Consider the following 20,117-nt stretch of genomic DNA (forward strand, 5'->3'; position numbering starts at 1 on the left):
TGAAAATAGATGAAGCACAGTCACCTATAGAAACTTAGATGAAACTCACAGACATAATGCAGAGTAAAAGAACCCAGGCACTAAAGAGCTCATAAAATTAAAGGACAGGCAAAGTTAATCTATGGTTACAGAAGTCAGAATAGTGGTTACTTTTACATGGATGGGTACTGACTGGGGAGGAGCATGAGGGAGCCTTGGGGGTTTTGGAAATGTTCTATATCTTGATCTGATTGGTGGTTACCTAGGTGTATGTAGAAACTCACTGAGCCATTCCTTTGATATTCATGTACTTTGAAGCATATAAATTTGATCTCAATTACAATAATAAAAAAATAAATAAATGTACAGTATTTATATTTTTAAACATTAAAAAAGGTAGGGAATCCAAAGCACAGGAATTAAATGAGTTGCCCAAGGTCATCCTTTGTTTGGATTTAGACACATATTTCACTGCGTTGCTTCAACTACACTGCTTACCAAAGTGCAATTACATTTTGCAAACATTTTATTTGATTACAGAATTTGGGCATTGTCTTAATTAGAATGAAAGCCTGAACCTTCTGCAATTGGTAGAGTCACCAACTTTATGCTCTTTCAAACCACGAAACAAGAGAGGGCTTCAAGATGGAAAAGCTGCTGCTGCTTCCCAACCCTAGGGCTAAACCTATCCCTAAAATGGGACTATTTTGGCTGGGATCTTCATTGGGTACCCATCCAACATATTCAGATTATCTATAATGTATTTAGTAGTGTACCTATATATTAAGGAGGATATAGGCTCTTTCCTTTTTTTTTTTAAATGCTTATTTATTTTTGAGAGAGACAGAAAGCATGAGCAGGGGAGAGGTAGAGAAAGAGGGAGACAAAGAATCTGAAGCAGGCTCCAGGCTCTGAGCCATCAGCACAAAGCCTGATGCAGGGCTTGAACTCGCAAACCATATCATAACCTGAGCCGAAGTCGGAAGCTTAACCAACTGAGTCACCCAGGCTCCCTGGCTCTTTCCTTTTTAATGAAGAGGTTATAATACATCCTTAAGAAATTTACAGCGTTTTTTGAAGATGTGTTGTTTCAGATAAAGGCCCACAGAAGATTCTTGTTAAATGAGGTCAGCAATAAATTCTGTAAACAGGTGGTCTTAACCATCCATGTGGCCCAAAAAAAGGACTTGAAGGGGTCTGTGAACCCCATGAAATGACACACATTTCCCCATGTGTATATTAGTATTTTTCTGTGAAGGGTTACAAAGCTTTTGTGGTAGCCATGAAAATGGACCTCTCAAATCCACTGCAAGGACCATAAGTGACTGGTGGTCCCAGCTGTTGTACTCTGAAATTTATCATTGTTTTGATGCCAAGGCCATACTTCCCACAGCCTGCTCCAATCCAACGATGCAGTACTTCTCCAATGGCACCCCTGGCTCAAGGGCTCTCTGATAGCTTTACAGAATGCCTTCAGAACCACAATGCAGTCTAAGATGCTTCCACCTAACCTTCCTATCTTCCTCCTCCCCTCTCTCTCTCTTTCACCCAGAGTCAGATCCGCTTTGAGGTTCCCAGCCCCTTCTGGCTCCCTTCCTATATCCTCTCACAGGCATAGTCCCTAACAAATCTCTTATATGACTAGTTCCATTGTGGCATCTACTTCTCATTAGGTCTGGACTACATAAGTAGTACTGAGAGTCTGAGAATATAGGCGGTAAGATATGCAATTGAAACTTGGTCCTTCACTGCCCTGCAGGTGAAGATGACGCTGTCCTGGTTGGTAGATGGGGCATAGCCAGTCCTTGGCACCAAGTAGTGACTTAATTGCTAAAGATTTCACAGGTGGTTATTCCAGTAACCAAGGGTCAAGGGCATGTTGGAACACTCTTTCCAAAGTAAAAAAGAGTGCTGAATCTTATGTCCCTTACTACAGAGAAGCACAGCATCTGGTAGGCCTCTTCGGGTTCTGGAGGCAGCACAATGCCCTCCTAGGAATATTCCTCTGCCATGGAAGACTGCCAGCTTTAAGTAGGGTCCAGAGCAGGAAAGCATTCTGCAGCAGGTCCAGGTTATTGTAACACCATAGGTCTGCTGGATTGTATGGCCCAATCCTTATGGGATTGTATGGGCCCAATCCTTAAGTGTCAGTGGTGGGAAAAGATAGTATGGAACTTATGGCAAACTCTAGCAAGAGAAAAGCCACGCAGGCCCTGGGAATCAGAAGCAAGGGCCATCCAGGGCAGAAACTGATATGCCTTTTGAGAAACAAGTCCTGGTATGTTACTGGGCTCCAGTAGAGACAACATGTTTGACTATAAGTACTAAGTGACCATGTAGCTGGAACTATCCATTCAGTTGAGTTCTTTCTGAACTGTCAAGCTATAAAGTCAGATAATCCTAGCATCAGTCCATAATAATATGGAAATGGTACATCCAGGATGGGACCTGAGCAAGACCAGAGGACACAAATAAACTGCATGAGCAGTCATCCCAGATCCCCATGTCACCCATAAGAGTTGCACCAGTACCCCACCAAGGCTTGAACCTATAGCTACATGGGGGAAAGTTATACAAACAGCTGAAGGAAAAGAATAAAGCTCTTGCTTGGTTTACAGATCGTTTGGTTCAGTGTGTGAACGAAAGCAGAAAATGGATGGTGGCTATATTATGCTATGCTCGGGAGTATCCATGAATGACAATGAGAAGAAAAATGTTCCCAATGAGTGGAAAGTAAGTGTTGCATTTGGTCATCCACTTTGTGTGGAAGGACTGATGGTCTGAGATGAGAATATTTAGATTCATGGGCAGTGGCCAATGACCTGGGAGGAAGACTCAAAGATCAGACACCAGAAGTTCTAGGGTAGAGGAATGTGGATGGAAATAGAAGAGTAGGTACAAAATGTGAAGATCTTCGTATCACGTGGAAATGTCTACCAGAAAGCACACACCACAGAAGAGGCACCAAACAACCAAGGAGGCAAAATGACTCAGCTACCTGACATCAGCTAGCCTTTGTCATTAGCCATCTCATAATTGGCATGTTAGACATATTCATTAAGTGGCCATGGTGACCAAGATACAGGCCAATAATATGGATTCCCACTTACCAAAGCTGATCTAGTTACTGCTGCCTCTGAATGTCCATCCTGTTGGCAACAGAGACCCATACTGAACTCCCAGATATGGCACTATCCCTTGGTTATTTGGTGTTAAGTCAACCCCTCTTGAAAGGATTGGTGTGGGTTCATATTTTCTGCCTGTAGAGCTTCAGTCAGTATCACTATCCAGGGGATTAAGGAAGGCCTGATCCGTAAGAATGCAACATAGCAACTGACCAGGGGACTCAGTTTATAGCAAAGGAGGGGTGGAAGTGAACCCATGACCATGGGATCCACTGGTTGTATCATGCACCACACTATCCAGAAGCAATCAGCCTCGCAGAACACTGGAATGGCTTTTGAAAGGAATAAATAAAGTACCAGTTTTGAGGCAACATTCTCAAAGAAGAGGGTGCCCTTCAGGACACAGTGTATATATTAAATCAGAGACCTCTATCCTGTGTTGTGTCCCCAGTAGAAAGAACAAATGGATTCAAAGACTAAGGAATAAAAATATGAGTGGCTCCACTTAATACTGGAGGACTCTGCTTCCAGTCCCATCAACTCTGAGCATGACAGGGTTGGTGGTCATGGTCCTCAAAAAGAGTACATTTTTTACAGAGGATGCAGGAAGAGTCCCACCGAACTATAAGCTATGGCTAACACCAGGACACTTTGGACTTCTTGTGCCCAGGGATCAGAAAGCAAGAAGAGGAGTCACAATCATGGCAAGAGTAATTGATGCTGATCATCAGGAGGAAGCAGGGCTGCTTCTACATAATGGCAGTAGGGAAGAATACTTCCCACTTGGGTACCTCTTGGTATGCTCTTACTCAAGTATAACTATGAACGGGCAAGTGTAGCAATTCCAGCTTCAGAAAAGTATGATTCCCAAAGGCATAGATATCTCAGGAGTGAAAGTTTTGGTTATACTATCAAGTAAAGCCAAAGACCTAGAGAGATGATAATTGAGGGTGAGAGAAATTTAGAATAGACAGTAAAGGAGAGAGATGATGAATTCTAATTGGAGCTCCAAGACCAACTGTAACAACAGCGGTTACAATTTGCCCCACAAACCCTATTTTTCTGTGTTTTCCCCTCAGGAAAAGAAGCCCATGATAACCATGGAGGATCTGTTCCCTGAATTTGTGGGAGGTAGATCTGTGCAGCACAAGAAGTAGACAAGAAGCCATAAGAATGCCCCTTTTAGACCTCTGACTGTCGGGAGTGTAATTGACCCTATCGCCCAGTGGCTCCCAGCCAGTGAATGAGTATAGTAGGAATACAAAGGCATGCATGTTCCTGGCAGATGTAGGATTCCTATGACAGGCCAACTTTGGCTCAAGGACTCCTGGAGAGCCTTGTTGAACTCTCTGAAAACTGCACTGAAGTCTAAGACACTTTCACCTAACCTTCCTTCCCTTCCTCTCTCCTCGATAGGGGGTCAGATCAGATATCCTCAGTCTGACAGCTCTCCTAGCCTCCCTTTTTCTGCTCTCCCCACTCATATTCCCTCACAAGCCTTTCTCTCAATAAATCTCTTACACAGCTAATCCCACCTTAGAGAACTTGAATCAACATAGCTTTCATCAGATACTCAAAATTTTTGTGACCTAAAAAAGGTTATGACCCATATGTCTGATGATGAGTTTGCATTCTGGCCTTGGAAGAACCAGGAACAGGATTTGGAAGAGTCCTTGACTCAGATCAATGGTCTCATTCTTGCCATGTCAAGGTGAGTAAGATTGTGCTGATGCATGTGGGAAGATGAGTCAACACTAGGAATAAATTTAGGCCCAAGAGTGATTTCTCTTCTCTTTGGCTGGGCAGGTCACCCTTCCAACAGAGTCAGCCTTATTGTATAAACTACAGGGATTCAGTGGAATGTCACAAAAGCAATTAAACTAGAGAAATAGTCTGCTTTAAATTTACTTATTAAAATAATATATTAAAGAGAATAAAATCCTTCCCAAATCATCCAACTAGCAATGCTATCAGTCATTCCAAGAACTTGAAATGTACTACGAACACAATGGCTTTCTCCATCTTGAAAAATGCAGTGATGAGGGAAGATGATCACAAACCATTTCCAGAGAAAATTAAATACATACATTTTAGGTTTTAGACAGTTAGCTTTTTTATAAAACGTGTGCTCCCCAACCATACTTGAGCTTTCTCCATGACATTAATTGTGTTTTGCTGGCAGGGAGGGGGACAATGTCTACTTAATAGATCTGTTACCCATGGGGGAGTGTTTCACAGTCTGGCAACATCCTCTTCTCTTATTTGTGACAAGACTGATTCAGAGTATGCTTCCCTGACCCATTTATTCATGCGTATGTTATCAAGAATAATCTTAAGCTTTCTAGTTCACAGCATAATAAAAAACAAATGAACCCAAGAAAAATTCATACTCTGTCTGATTTCTGTCCCACTCTTGTCCTGCTAATATTTCCTGGGTCTTTGCTCCTCAAAACAGCAAAATAAAAACTTTATTTTCAAAGATTTCAGTCTGAAATCTCTTCGGATGTCAGTCCAACTTAAAGTAGCTGAGAGTATGACTCTTCTAGGGTAACGTGGAGGAGAGGAGAGGCTGAAGATGGGGTCTAGGACATAGGTGGAGTGGAATCTTTTTCAAAGCACAAAAAGTCCCGGAGTGCCCAGGTGGCTCAGTTGGTTAAACATCCGACTCTTGGTTTCAGCTCACTTCATGATCTCATGGTTCATAAGTTCAAGCCCTGTGTCAAGCTCCACACTGACAGCGTGCAGCCTGCTTGGGATTCTCTCCCTCCCCCCGCCCCTGTTCTGTTCATTCATTCTCTCTCTCTCTCTGTCAATAAACTTAAAAAGAAAAACATTCCACAAAGCACAAAAAGTCCCAAACGACCCTTCCTCAAGAGTAATGTCACCGGGCGGGGGGGAGCATCCTGGGGTTCACAGAAGGATATTAGGATGAAGAGACTGCTGGAGTGTCAGTAGCTTGATCCATAGCTGATCTAGTTGCCAAAATCATCTGGGCATTCTCTTAGGGACAAAAACACACCGGAGGTACGTGCCATCTCTGCAATTTAATTAATCAGAAGACCCAATTCACCAAGTGACCCTAGTGGAAGCATCCAGTCTCTGGCACCTAAGATCATCCATTTGTAGACTAAGATGATGTTACTTATCTCTTCCTTATTCCATAGTTTCTCATGAAAAGGAAAGATACCTTGATTTTAATTCAATCAGGTTATAATGGCCAAAACAAAGTGTCAAACAGGATTCACGGGAGTCGTTCAACATTAACTATGTTGGCTTTGTATTTACCAAAAGAAAACTTAGTATCCCTATCAAAATACTACTAGTATTTTTCACAGAATTAGAGAAAATAAGCCTAAAATTTGCATGAAACCACAGAAGACCCTGAATAGCCAAAGCAATCTTAAGAAAGAAGAACAAAACTGCATATATTACAAACCCAGATATTACAAAGGGGTAGTTACCAGAACAGTAATGATACTGGCACAAAAATAGATGCAAAGATCAATGGAACAGATTAGAAAACCCAGAAACAAACTCATACTTATATTGTCAATTAATCTGTGACAAAGGAGGAAAAAATATCTCTTCAATAAATGGTGTTTGAAAAACTGGACAGCTACATGCAAAAGAATAAAACTGGACCATTTTCTTACTATATACACAAAATAAACTCAAAATAAATTAAATATCTAAATGTGAGACCAAAAACCATAAAACTCTTCAAAGAAAACATAGGCAGTAGTCTCTTTGACATCAGCAACATTTTTCTAGTTATGTCTCTTCAAACAAGGGAATAAAGGCAATAATAAACTATTAGGACTCAACCAAAATAAAAAGCTTTTGCACAGTGAAGGAAACTATCAACAAAACCAAAAGGCAACCTACTCAATGGGAGAAGATAGTTGCAAATGATATATCTGCTAAGGCATTAATATCCAAAATATATAAAGAACTCATACACCTCAACACCAAAAGAACCCCGAATAATCTAATTTAAAAGTGGGCAGAGGACCTGAATAGACATTTTTCCAAAGAAGACATGCGGATGGCCAATAGACACATGACAAGATGCTCAGCTTCACTAATCATCAGTGAAATGCAAATCAAAACCACAATGAGCTATGACCTCAGACCTGTCAGAATGGTTAAAGTAAAAAATGCAAGAAATAACAAGTGTTGGCAAGGGTGTGGAAAAAAACAAACCCTTGTGTACTGTTGATAGGTATGCAAATTGGTGCGACCACTATGGAAAACAGTATGAAGTTTCCTCGAAGAGCTAAAACTAGAATTACCATATAATCCAGCAATTCCACTACTGGGTATTTACCCAAATAAAATGAAAGCACTAATTCAAAGCAGTATCTGCACCCCTATGTAGCATTATTTACAACAGCCAAGATATGGAAGCAACCCAAGTGTCCACAGATAAATAAATGGATAAAGAAGACGTGGTGTATATACACAATGGAACATTACTTAGCCATAAGAAAGAATAAAAGCTTGCCTTTTTGCAACAACATGGGTGGATCTACAGGGTATAATGCTAAGTGAAATAAGTCAGAGAAAGACAAATACCATATGATTTCACTCATATGTGGAATTTAAACAAAACAAATGAACAAAGCAAAAAAGAGACAAACAAAAAACCAGACTCTTAAGTATAGAGAACAAACTGGTAGTTGCCAGAGGGAGGTTGGTGGAGGGATGGGTGAAATAGGTGAAGGAGATTAAGAGTACCGTTATTGTGGTGAACACTAATGTATAGAATTGTCAAATCATTATATTGTACACCTGAAATTATTACACCTTACTATAACACTGTACTTGAATTATACTTGAAATACACGCACATGCGCACGCGTGCGCAATAAAGCAGTGCTACTGAAAATGTGCTTTATGGACCAGAATTGGCCCCTGGCCCATGAACTCTTTTGTAACCAGTCTGCAACAAGTACACAAACTGAGAATATGTATTTATAATCTTTTATAGAAATTTAACATTGCCATATTTTTTAAAATTGCTAACGTTTATTAATTTTTGAGAGACAGGGACAGACAGAGTGCAAGAGGGGTGGGGTAGAGAGAGGGAGACACAGAATCCAAAGCAGGCTCCAGGCTCTGAGATGTCAGCACAGAGCCCAATGCGGGGCTCGAACTCACGAACTGTGAGATCATGACCTGAGCCGAAGCCAGACACTTAACCAACTGAGCCACCCAGGCGTCCCATCATTGCCATATTTTTTAAGTTCATGACCACTGTACTCATCTTGTTGAACAGGGAAAGACCAGACTGGGTGCTGAGCTTGCTGGGATGAGTCGTATATAGTATGAACTGTATACTTGTGCTGGACAGCAATACACAAAAATAAAAAGCTGACATCTTACCATAGAGGGTTTGAGAAGCACTGCTCTAAATCAGGAGTTGGCAAACTAAGGTCTGTGAGTCAAAAGCTACTGGTCATCTACCTGGTTTATATAACTGTTATTGAACAAGCCTAGTCCATTCGTTTACTTATTATTTATGCTGCTTTCATCCTACAGAGGCAGACTTGAGTACTTGTAGCATAGAATCATGGCCGTCAAAGCTTAACAAATTTGCTATATGATCCTTTAAAGAAAAGGTTCACTGATCCTTCCTCTAAAGCTATATTTTCTTGAATTTTATTTGACTATAATCAACACAGAGAAATGCATTTTACTACAGAAACAAGTAGACATATATATATCTACGTATCTGAGACAAAAGTTTTACAAACAATGTTCACTCACACTACATTTGATGCAGTCTTATATGTGTATTCTGTTCTGCTTTGCTCTATTTTTAAACGTTTATTTATTCTGAGAGAGAGACAGCAACCACACAAGCAAGGGAGGGGCAGAGAGAAAGGGAGAGAGAGAGTCCCAAGCAGGCTCCACGTTGTCAGCACAGAGCCTGACATAGGGCTGGATCTCACAAACCAGGAGATCATGACCTGAGCCAAACTCAAGAGTCAGATGCATAAGTGACTGAGCCATCCAGTTGCCTCTGCTCTATTTTATTTTAAAAACACTGGATGCACATAACAAATTAATAATACAACCCATTATAGATTTTCACCCATAATTTGAAAATTACTGCTTGAAATCCCATAGCACGTGCCTGGCACAAAGATGGCACATAGAAAACATTTACTGAACAGTTCATTGGTATTTACTCATATCAGAGTTATTTTTCCTCCAGGTCATATCGGGTTTACTGATATTTGGTAGGATCTCAACTTCTAAGTTCTCCCTCATACCACAGGATGCAAAGCCTGGAAACTATTTTCCCGATTCCTTTGTCCCAGTTAGATTTTGCTATTACAGAAATTGAAGGTGGAACTAAGGAGGAGCTATTACTCCCTAACAGCAGGCACATGGGTATCAACAGATGCGGTAAGCATAGGATTCTGCCACGCTTCCAGTCATCCACCTGAGAATTATTCTCTCCAGTGCGACAGTCAGTGTTACCTGATTTCATGTACATTGTTGGTTCATTAACATTGAACTAATGGCCAAAGCACTGTAACTCATGCCTGAATGAAATTTATCCAACACGGGTATTTTCCCCATAAAGCACATCACAGCCTTCTTGCACTTAGAAACACTAGCCAGAACTTCAACACTATGCTTGAGGGCTATTTTAAACCACAAAATCACTGACAGAAGCACAGAAATGGGGAAACCATGGCATTACATAGGCTGAAATGAGGATGTCTCTTTATAGTATGCGATCTGAAACAAGAAGGCAGAGCATTGCCATGTTCAACCTCAGCTAGGAACATGCACGCCGAGCAAGCAACTTAATATTTTCACTGCTCTGCACATGTCTGTGAAAGACAGCAAATGCACCACCAGAATTCATTTTGGTGTTACAAATAAATTTTAGTGAGTAGGCAACTTCTTTAAATTTTTTTTAATGTTTATTTGTTTTTGAGAGAGAGAGACAGAGAGAGAAGGAGACCCAGGATCCAAAGCAGGCTCCAGGCTCTGAGCTGTCAGCACAGAACCCGATGGGGGCCTGAACTCACAAACTGTGAAATCATGACCTGAGCCAAAGTCAGACCCTTAACCGACTGAGCCGCCCAGGCGCCCCATGAGCAGGCAAATTCCTAAATGTGGAATCATGAATCCATTTGTGAATCATGACTATCAACTATATATTATGGTCACACTAGTTATTAAGTGACAAAAATAATTAGGTCTTTTCATGGATAGTAAGAGCAAGAGCTCTGGAAGAATTAGTTGGAGAGGAAAAAAGATTTGGAAGTTGGACAAGATTTTGTTGAAGAAGATTGTTTAAAATCAACTTAAAGGAACTGCAAGGGGCCAGACAAATTAGATTTGTTACAGGGTTTATCTTTCTCTAGAGCCCCAGGAGCTCAGGATTCTAACCAAATCTTGACTCTTACCATAGATGTTTTAGTCTGCCAGTTGGCAGATGGGATGAACAACAGGGTCACTACAGCCTTCATTCTGAAGACTTTATTGGAATTCACTGCAACATGAACCTGCTTCTTACTGGTTTTCAAAATGAGGGAGAACTTGAGAAATCCTGAATTCTGGGAGCATCCTTATGAAGTCTGATCTTTTGTTCAGGTCTATTAAAGAATTAGACTGGTGCCTCTGGTTCTACTCTCCACTTCTCTCCATCCTGCTGTCTGCCCTAGGAGCCAACTTTTATAGACTGCATCAACAATCTCCTTTGTCCTCTGGGTCCTGGTTATCCAATGATAGACACCCATAGATCATAGAATGGTAAGGGAGTAAAGTCAAGGTATTTATCCCTCTGATTGCTTCCCTGCCGAGTTGCCCCAGGTTGACAGTGGTTACATTTCATTATCCAAAGGGCACGGCTGCCATTAGGTGGCCTTCTCTTGCAGCTCCAGCTCTCTTTTTAGGTTCCAGGAACTGCTCTCTTTACCCCTCTAGGCCTAGGGTTAATGGTCCCCTGCTCATACAAATTCTTGAGTACTTCATTATTCTGTGTTGGTTTTCTTTAAATTTTTAAAAGTTTTTATTTATTTTGAGAAAGAGAGAGAGAGAGAGCACATGCACACACACTAGAGCAGGAGAGGGGCAGAGAGAGAGGATAGAGAGAATCCTAAGCAGTCTACCACTGTTAGTGTGGAGTCGGATGCAGGGCTTGAACCCACGAACTGTGAGATCATGACCTGAGCTGAAATCAAGAGCTGGATGTTTAACTGACTGAGCCACCTAGGTGCCCCTGTGTTGGTTTTCTTTAACCATGCCCACACTTCAGTAAATAGTCCTTTCGTTAAATTATCCTCATTATCTTTTTTGGCCTGTATGACAATAAGGTCATATTGTTTCCTTCTGTGACTTGATTGATGACAGTGGGTTCAGGTGCTGTCAGCCCAAGCCTTCCATTGTCAAGGTCCCTGTTGACTTCCACCTAATGATTTCTTACAACTTTGTAAGATCGTGGGTAATTATATATTTGGTGTGCTTCATTATTCTTTCCGATGCTCAAATTGTCCCATATTTCACCAGCAGGAACCTTTTTGTCATGACTCCAATATACTTTGATAGTTTCTTTGCTTTCTAGAACAACATGATGTCTCTGACTCCTTTTATACATTCCTGCCCCAGACTTGGAACTAAACATTACTCTAAGGAACTCTGATTCCTTTTTGTGGAAAATGCTATTTAGAGATCATAAATGGAATTTTAGGGGTCCTCATTCCTACTGGGTTTTCATTGCTCCTATACTTTTTCAGTGAACAGAATTAGGAAATAGATGCATTTTTAGAAAGCGAAACACAAATCATGAGTTTATACTGCCATTTCCAAGTAAAATCTAAGGTTACAGGGGTCTTAACTTGATTTTATATTTGTATCCCTTTTCTCTTACAGTGAAAGTATTTATTTGTAATTAACATAATTAATAATTTGATTTACACTATTTCACATATCATTGTCCCCCAAACAACAATAGTCTAAAAAATAAGTCTATTGAGTGCAGTATAAGATTTCTTTGGGGGGTTATTTGGTCTTTAGAATATACCCCTCAAGGAATGTAGAAGAAATGCATTTTAAGTCACTTGCGATATTTCTGCGGTTAAGCTACCATATTAATCTATAACTAAGTTCCATCATTAAAGTTTGTTTTATATTTTTGAGGTGCTTGCTTTTTATTTTAATTGAATTTTTGTTTTTCTTTGTATAAAAAAAAAATCTATGACCCCAAAGTCAAAATGATAGAATAAGGTACATTCAGAGAGTTCTAGCTTCCATCGTGGTTCTTGCTCATATATTCCCTCCCTCCTCCTGTAAGCAAAACTCTTCATTAGTCCCTTCACTGAGGGACATTTGGGTTATTTCCATTCTTTTTGCTATTGCATAGAGTGATAAAAGGAGCACTCTTTTAAATCATGTCAACTTGTGTTTTTGTTAGATCTAGAAGTGGGACTGCTTGTACAAAGGGTAAGTGCATATGTAATTTTTTAGAGATGTTAGAACTTCTTCTCCAAAGGAACTGCATTTCCAATAGCTCCATAATGAGAGTGTCTGTTTCCCCACAGCCACACCAGTGGAGTATGTTGTCAAATCCTGAAAGTTTTTGCCCCTCTCACAGGTGAAAATAGTATCTCAGTGTAGTTTTAATTTTCATTTCTCTTATATGATCAAGGTAGAGCATCTTTGCATACACTCGGGGGCATTTGCATATCTATTTGTGAGTGTGTGTGTGTGTGTGTGTTTGTGTGTATGTCTTTTTGAGAGAGGAGAGATATGGATGCTCTTTAAATTACATATCACGTGTGTCTTAAATTAGGTTGCCCAGAGGTAGACCTTGAGACAAGGATTCATGTATAAGTGAATTGTTAGGAGGTATTTCCGTTAGACACATGGAGAAATAGGACAAGGAAGGAAAGGAGGCCAAGCCAGGGTGTGATAGCAAGCAAAATTCCAAGGAATATTTCTTTGGGTCAATCTCAGAGGGGAGTTATGGAGACAGTATAAAACACATGTAAGAATTGTCCCCATCTGGGGGCAAGGTTGCTATAATATTAATTCTCCTCACTGTTAGTTACTGGGTAAGTGCTACACTCAGGGGATATAGCTTCCCAGGCACTTCCAGCTTTCCATGTCTCCAAGCATATCTAGCTCCAGCTGCCTAAGGGTAGTCCGCCAAATAAGAGTGTTAGCTGCGAGTGCTGGGAACAAAAGACTACATAGGGACAGAAAGCATGAAAATCGTAAATGGATTGGAGGAATTACGGGCAGAGCACGGGAAGTATCTGCTTCAGTGAATGATCACCCATCCCACATTTGGGGGGGTGAGCACTGTACAAAAGGGACACTTATCAGGCATGATTTCAAAATCAACACTGGTGCCTATGATAAATGAGAGAGCATTGCTGGCATTTTATTTACTTGATTTGCCTTCATAACTGTTGGCTAATAACATGTGGTAAAAGAAAAACACAGTGTATTTTGTGCACCCAGTTTTCCCTAGTCACACAGTGTTGAGTCAGGTGGCTCCTGGGAGGCTGCCTTAGAACTTCCACAGACACCTAAGCTAATCCCTTTGTGTGAAATCAACACTTAGACCTGTGTTGGAATTAAACCAGGGTCCCCCTGACAATAGCATGAGAAATAAACAGAGCCTTGTTTTCCAAGCTAATGAGAGCAAACAGCTCTATCCCAGGTGGCCTTCCTTAGAGGTTTTGCAACTGTATGATAATCATACACAGGCCAGAGGTACCGTTCAACAATCCTGAATGAGAAGAGAAACCAGAAAAGGAATAGAACAAAATGTCTTGCTTGACACTATCTAGTGTATTAATCTGTGGCAAGAAGTTTACTGACAAAGCAAACAGAGTTTACCTATTAGGACTCTGACGCTGGACTCCATGTTTTGATTTGCAGGAGGATATAAAGAGCTGTGAGGTCTCAACATCGCAGAGAGCAGAGAGCTGTTCCTAGTTTCATCTATTTTCTTAAAGCTTAAAATTAGTGAGTGGGAACATAGTAATGGACCCACAGTGTAATTTCTCCACATCCATTTTTTTTCCTTGTCAATTCTAACGTTGAACCTAGGTCAATTTTAGGGTTCCTAATTTGTCTCAATTTGCCTGGACTTTCTTGGTTTTAGCACCGAAAGCCCTAAGTCCAGAGTAATGTCTCAGTACAGAGTAGAAAGGGATAGCTGGTCACTCTAGCAATTTCTTGAATAATTTGGGTTACACTGAGGGTTTAAAACTGGGATTCTCAAATTTAAAGCACATCCAAACTCCTCTGGATAACTTGGTAACATGCTGATTCTGATTCAAAAGGTCTGGGGTGGGGCCTGGGAGTCTGCATTTCCAGTTCCCAGGTGCGGCTGATACTACTGGTCTACAAGTGGACCACACTGAATGGCAAGGGTCGAGAGCAGGCAAAATATTGATGCTAAAGTTTTGCTACAAATCTCCAACGTTGGGAGAAATTTTAGTTCATCTCTGCTTTTAACTTAAGGAAAGAAAAGTGTGTGATAATGCTATTCCTTTATGAATATTTGTAATAAAGAGAAAGAAGTTAATTTATTTTCCCATAGTGTAGTTGTGTCTATGAAAAACAGTTCAAAGGAAGGGTGTTCAACTTACAACAAAGCAACCTTTAACTGATACAAACATTAGAGATGATGGTTGCTGCTCTACTTTTTGTGCTGTACTATTCACCTTCTATTTAGTTCTGTTTTTTGGATTTTTAACAAATTTTAAACATGGTATTTTCAGATAATTTTAATTTCATTAACATATCTGTATTGCCCATTCCTATCACAACCACATGTGGGTACCACCTGTACCTTCAAATGGAGTTGTATGTTTTTAAAGTGATTTCCTTATTCTTACTTTACGGGGACACATTTCTTAATAAATCATATACATTTCATATATAAGGTAGGAAAGTGCTTAATAAGGATTATTCCTAGATTTATTTCATCAACTCCTTATCTAAAACTTCATTTATGTACTTTTATTTGGGCACACTTCCCAATGAGAAATCTCCTTTGAACAACACACTTCATTGATGCCATAAGACAGCTTTGATTACAGGAAATAAAAGCTTATTTTGAGGATTCCTAAATATCACAGCAGCAGGGCTTGCTGTTATTAATCTCCACCTCCATCATTGACATGATAAACAATACCTAAATCTATACCATGCTCTTCCAATGAATTGTCTAGAATTATTTCTTGCCAGCTTTCTCAATTATAGGGTAGTCACTGTTAGTCATATTTGGCCAAGTTTCTATTTATTTTAGGAGAGGAGTCATAGAAAACCTCAAGCATTATTAGTCCTATCACAGTTAAGAGATATACTCTCAAATCCACCAACTTTATTGGATTTCTAAATCTATTAATGGTTAGTAATTGTGTGTGTGTGTGTGTGTGTGTGTGTACTAATACATGTACAAGTATAGTGAAGTAAAAATACACACTACTCTGATTTATTTCACTTAGCATAATACATTCTAGTTCCATCTACGTTGTTGCAAATGGTAAGATACCATATGATTTCACTTATATGTGGAATTTAAGAAGCAAAACAGATGAGCATAGGGGAATAGAAGGAAAAGTAAGATAGAAACAGAGAGGAGGCAAACCATAACAGACTCTTAAATACAAAGAACAAACTGAGGGTTGCTGGAGGGGAGGTGAGTGGGAGGATGGGCTAAATGGGTGATGGGCATCAAGGTGGGCCCTTGCTGGGATGAGCATTGGGGGTTATACATAAGTGATGAATCACGGGGTTCTAATCCTGAATACAACACTGTATGTTAACTAAGTTGAATTTAAATACATAAATTTTTAAAAATAAATTTTTGATTTTTTTTTAAAAATAACTTTTGTCTATAGTAAGATAAGCCCAAATCAGTTTATTTTAATTTTAAAAATTTATACTCTACCTTGTACTAGAAATGACTTAACATAACTTGCATGGGTGCATTTCAACACAAATAAAATAGCAACCATTAAAAATGGGGTGAAAAATAAAATATATCAGAGGATAAAGTGAAACTAGGTAAATGCAGAAGATGCCATAATATTCACATCTACCGTTTAAGTTTCTAGAATAAGATACAATAGTGTCAAAGAGATAAAAGCAAGGCAACTAACCTATATCTCGCACAGGACTAGTTCAATATAATATTTCATCTTGTTCCGCTGGCATCGGTGCCAAAAACCAACTGTTTGTCCTAAGAAAATGAAACTCCTCAACCAACTAAATTGACATGCTGTTTACACCCACTAAAATGTACCTATTTTAAGTATATATTTTGATTAGTTTTGACAAATTTACAAACCTGTAAATCACAATCAAGATGCAAACACTTCCAAAAGCCCTAAACACTCCCTTGTGCCCCATTCTAGTAGAGCCTCGGCACCTCTAGGTCTGGACAACTACCGATCTGCTTTCTGTTAATATGGATTAGGTTTGCCTTTTGTAACATGTCACATAAATGAAATCGTAGAATATGTGTTCTTTTGAGTTGGACTTCTTCCCTTCAGCATAATATCGCTCAGATTCAGCCAAGCTTTTACATGTATCAAAAGCCCATTTCTTTTTATTACCGAACAGTATTCTATAGTGGGGATATATGTTTTGTTTATCCATTCACTAGTTGATAGACAAAATGCTGTAAGAAAAGGATATAGGAAACAAACAAAACTGTACACCTGTCACTTTCGCTTTATGAATAACAGAAGATACAAAGAGAGCAGGATTCTTGCTAAAATATTCTTTAACTCAACAACTAAACTTCTGCCTCAGTTTCTCTCTCTAGGCCTGTTGCTCTTCTAATAATCAATACTTTCATTATACAAACGTAAAATACTTTAGATTTATGTAAATTGTCACTGGCAGAAATCAAAGCATGCCATATTGATCAACTTTGGCTCACATATCATCCCTGAGTGGCAGGCAGATGGCAGAATCTATTATCCTCCCTCAATTGAAAAGGAAACTTCTGGAAGTAAACTAATATTTTGGGCTGTAACAGAAATTTGGGACCAAAACCAGGTCCACAATATTGAGTTCCCAAGCCCAAAATTATTCCTCTACTCTCTTCCTGCACCTGAAATGTCAACTGAGAAAAGAGGCAGAACTGAAATCAAACAAAAGCATTTATCTGGGGTCTCATAACTGCAATTCAGGAGCACAGATTTGGGTGGCACCCCAAATTGTGTCCTACTAGGGACACAAAACACAAAAGTCAGTTTTTAAAGACAAAAGAGAATGTTTGTATATGCTGCTTACAAAGAATTCTGATTGGTGTTGGTGGCAGAAAACTAGTCTTGCTTAAATATAATTGGTTGCTAAGGCTGTCACTAAGCAAATGTCTGTTACCATAGCAAGTTGCAGGTGTTTGTGCAGGGTCCTTGGAATATCTGCAGTTTGACCCAGTTCGAAAGTTCATGGTTCCACCCAGTGAGGACGAACGTAAGGCCCACATCCTTAAAGGCCTCCTGGCTCCATCTTAAAACCCCACGGACAGAAGTGATTCCATTTAATTTCACCTTATACATTATCCTGAAAGGGGTGAGGGATTGGACTGAACAGGTGAGGCATGGCCCCCTTCCCCTCATCCTCACTCCAATCACCTCTTCTCACTTCAACCCAAGCACTGGTCTTTAACTTGTTTTATCTACTGAGTTACCATGTAAGATTTCATATGCTAAAATGGTTCTCAGGTGAAAAAAAATTGAAAACCCATTGAACCAAATCATCCTAGGAAAATAAGGATTCTATTTTTTTTACTTTTTTTTTTAAAAGATCTTTATTTATTTTTGAGAGAGAGACAGAGTGTAAGCAGGGGAGGAGCAGAGAGAGAGGGAGACACAGAATCCGAAGCAGGCTCCAGGCGCTGAGCTGTCGGCACAGAGCCCAACGTGGGGCTCGAACTCACAAACCGTGAGATCATGACCTGAGCCGAAGTCGGAAGCTCAACCGACTGAGTCACCCAGGAGCCCCTAGGATTCTATTTTAAAATACAAACTCTCAGTGATAATCATAATGCCTTCCACTTATGTGATACTTCTACTTCTTTAAAGACCTTGCACAGACATTTCATTTGGGCAGAAGAACAACGTTAATCAATAAAGGCAATCAATTAAGAGTATGCATTCACAAATGAGTTAAGTCCAGTTAACATTTAATTATCTTTGTTAATAAGAAATGAACGCAGTATGTGCATGCAAAATCCACACACAAACTAAAAACTTAATTAGAACAAGTAGTTTCTAACGTCTTTCTCATTAAACTTTGCCTGGAAGTCTTCTAAAGAGTATCCACAGTCCTCCCCCCACGCCACCCCCCACACAAAAGGCAATGTATGTGGGTTTCATTTCCTGTCTCTCCTGCAAGAGTGCAGTGGTGGTGAAGTGAAAGAAGAATCTTGGGAAAGCAGAATTTTTTAAACCCTCAAAAATGACTTTCCAAAAACTGATTGCCAAATCATTTGACATGTAAAGGCATGGTTTTTTAAAAGTGACTTAAAAGTCTTCCAACAGGCAAGTATTAAAACCTCAACAACAGCATGGCTTAACTTTGGGCCATTACTGAGACCAAGAGGGGAGGCAGGCCATAGCAAGAGCAGAGTAACAACTGATTCTAATTTGCCTGGACAGTTACAATTAACAACCATTGTCCTGGCATACCTGTTAATAGCTCCTTCTTCCACTCTCACAAGTGTCCTGATGTGGATAAATTCTACGGTTACCCTAGCTATAAGGAAATACCTAGTGCTAAGCACGAATGATGCAAGTGAGGACATTCCCTACGTTTTTTTTTCTATTTCTCCTTCCCCAAAAGATGCTCACACTGACATCAAGCATGATCTAAATTACAGATACAATGAGACTTCCTCTCCCTCCTATTCATTTCCACCATCGATTCGCAGCCCTGTGTGTTTGCTGGAATTATTAAAAATACTGATGCTGGAGAAACATCTTGGAAACTAAATCAGTGTCACTGGAGGCAGGCCTAGTCACCATTACTGTCTCAATGCTTCCCGGATAATTTTAATGTGCAACCAGGGTTGAGAACCACTGATTCTGACAGATATCAAGCAATTATTTCTATTACAAGGCACCTGAGAATCTCAGTGATGTTTGAAACTTATTATCTCCTTCGGGAAGAAGGATGCCCATGCCCACCACTCTTAACCAAGGACCATAGCTCACTCTCCTTTGCTCCATCCTCTGGGTGGCCAAAGGTCCTGTTCATTCTTGTTATTCTCTGTTCACAAAAGAATAAATCATTCTACTTTTTCCTCCGAAATCTTCAATGCCTGCCGTGACAACATAACAAAGCTTGAATTGTAAAAGTCCAAATGAAGAGCCGTTTCCCCTGAGATAAAGCTCCTGAAGTAATAAGTGATAAAAGCATTTGAAGGGAACTTCAAGTTGGCCACTCATTATTTGACGGAACCTCTGACATTCTGAAAGCCTAGCAACTGAAGCTAGGTGGCAGTCCTGCTTAGGCAATTAAAGACGACACCATTAAGACAATTAGAAAGAAGATCCACACAGACAAAACCAAAAAGAAGTTACCACTGATCTAACACCAGCATGGGATCAACAGGGCAAAATGAACTTGCTAACACCGTGCCTTTAAATATAATCTTCCTTATCAAAGTTGGAAAATTTCCCTAAAACTGTGGACAACTCTTGAATTTTGGGGATGCTTCTCGATATTCTCCGTAACTTTTTTACATTCCAGTTTTCTGAAGATGCCCTCTCAGGCACCATCGCTCAGGCATGTCTCTACAAATGGACACTGGCTGATACTTTATCTTCTATAAAATGAAATAATGTGAAGAGATTATGGAGAATATTGAGAAGCATCTGAAATGGTAAGGTATGTCATAGATAGCCAAAGCAGTGGCAAAATGTGATTGTTTTAAAAGAACATTACCCGTATGTCTATAAAGATGTTTACCAAAATATGAATAGCACTTATCTCTAGGTGGAAGGACATTTTTAT

This window comes from Felis catus, chromosome X (genome assembly GCF_018350175.1).
Source record: "Felis catus isolate Fca126 chromosome X, F.catus_Fca126_mat1.0, whole genome shotgun sequence".
Taxonomy (NCBI): domain Eukaryota; kingdom Metazoa; phylum Chordata; class Mammalia; order Carnivora; family Felidae; genus Felis; species Felis catus.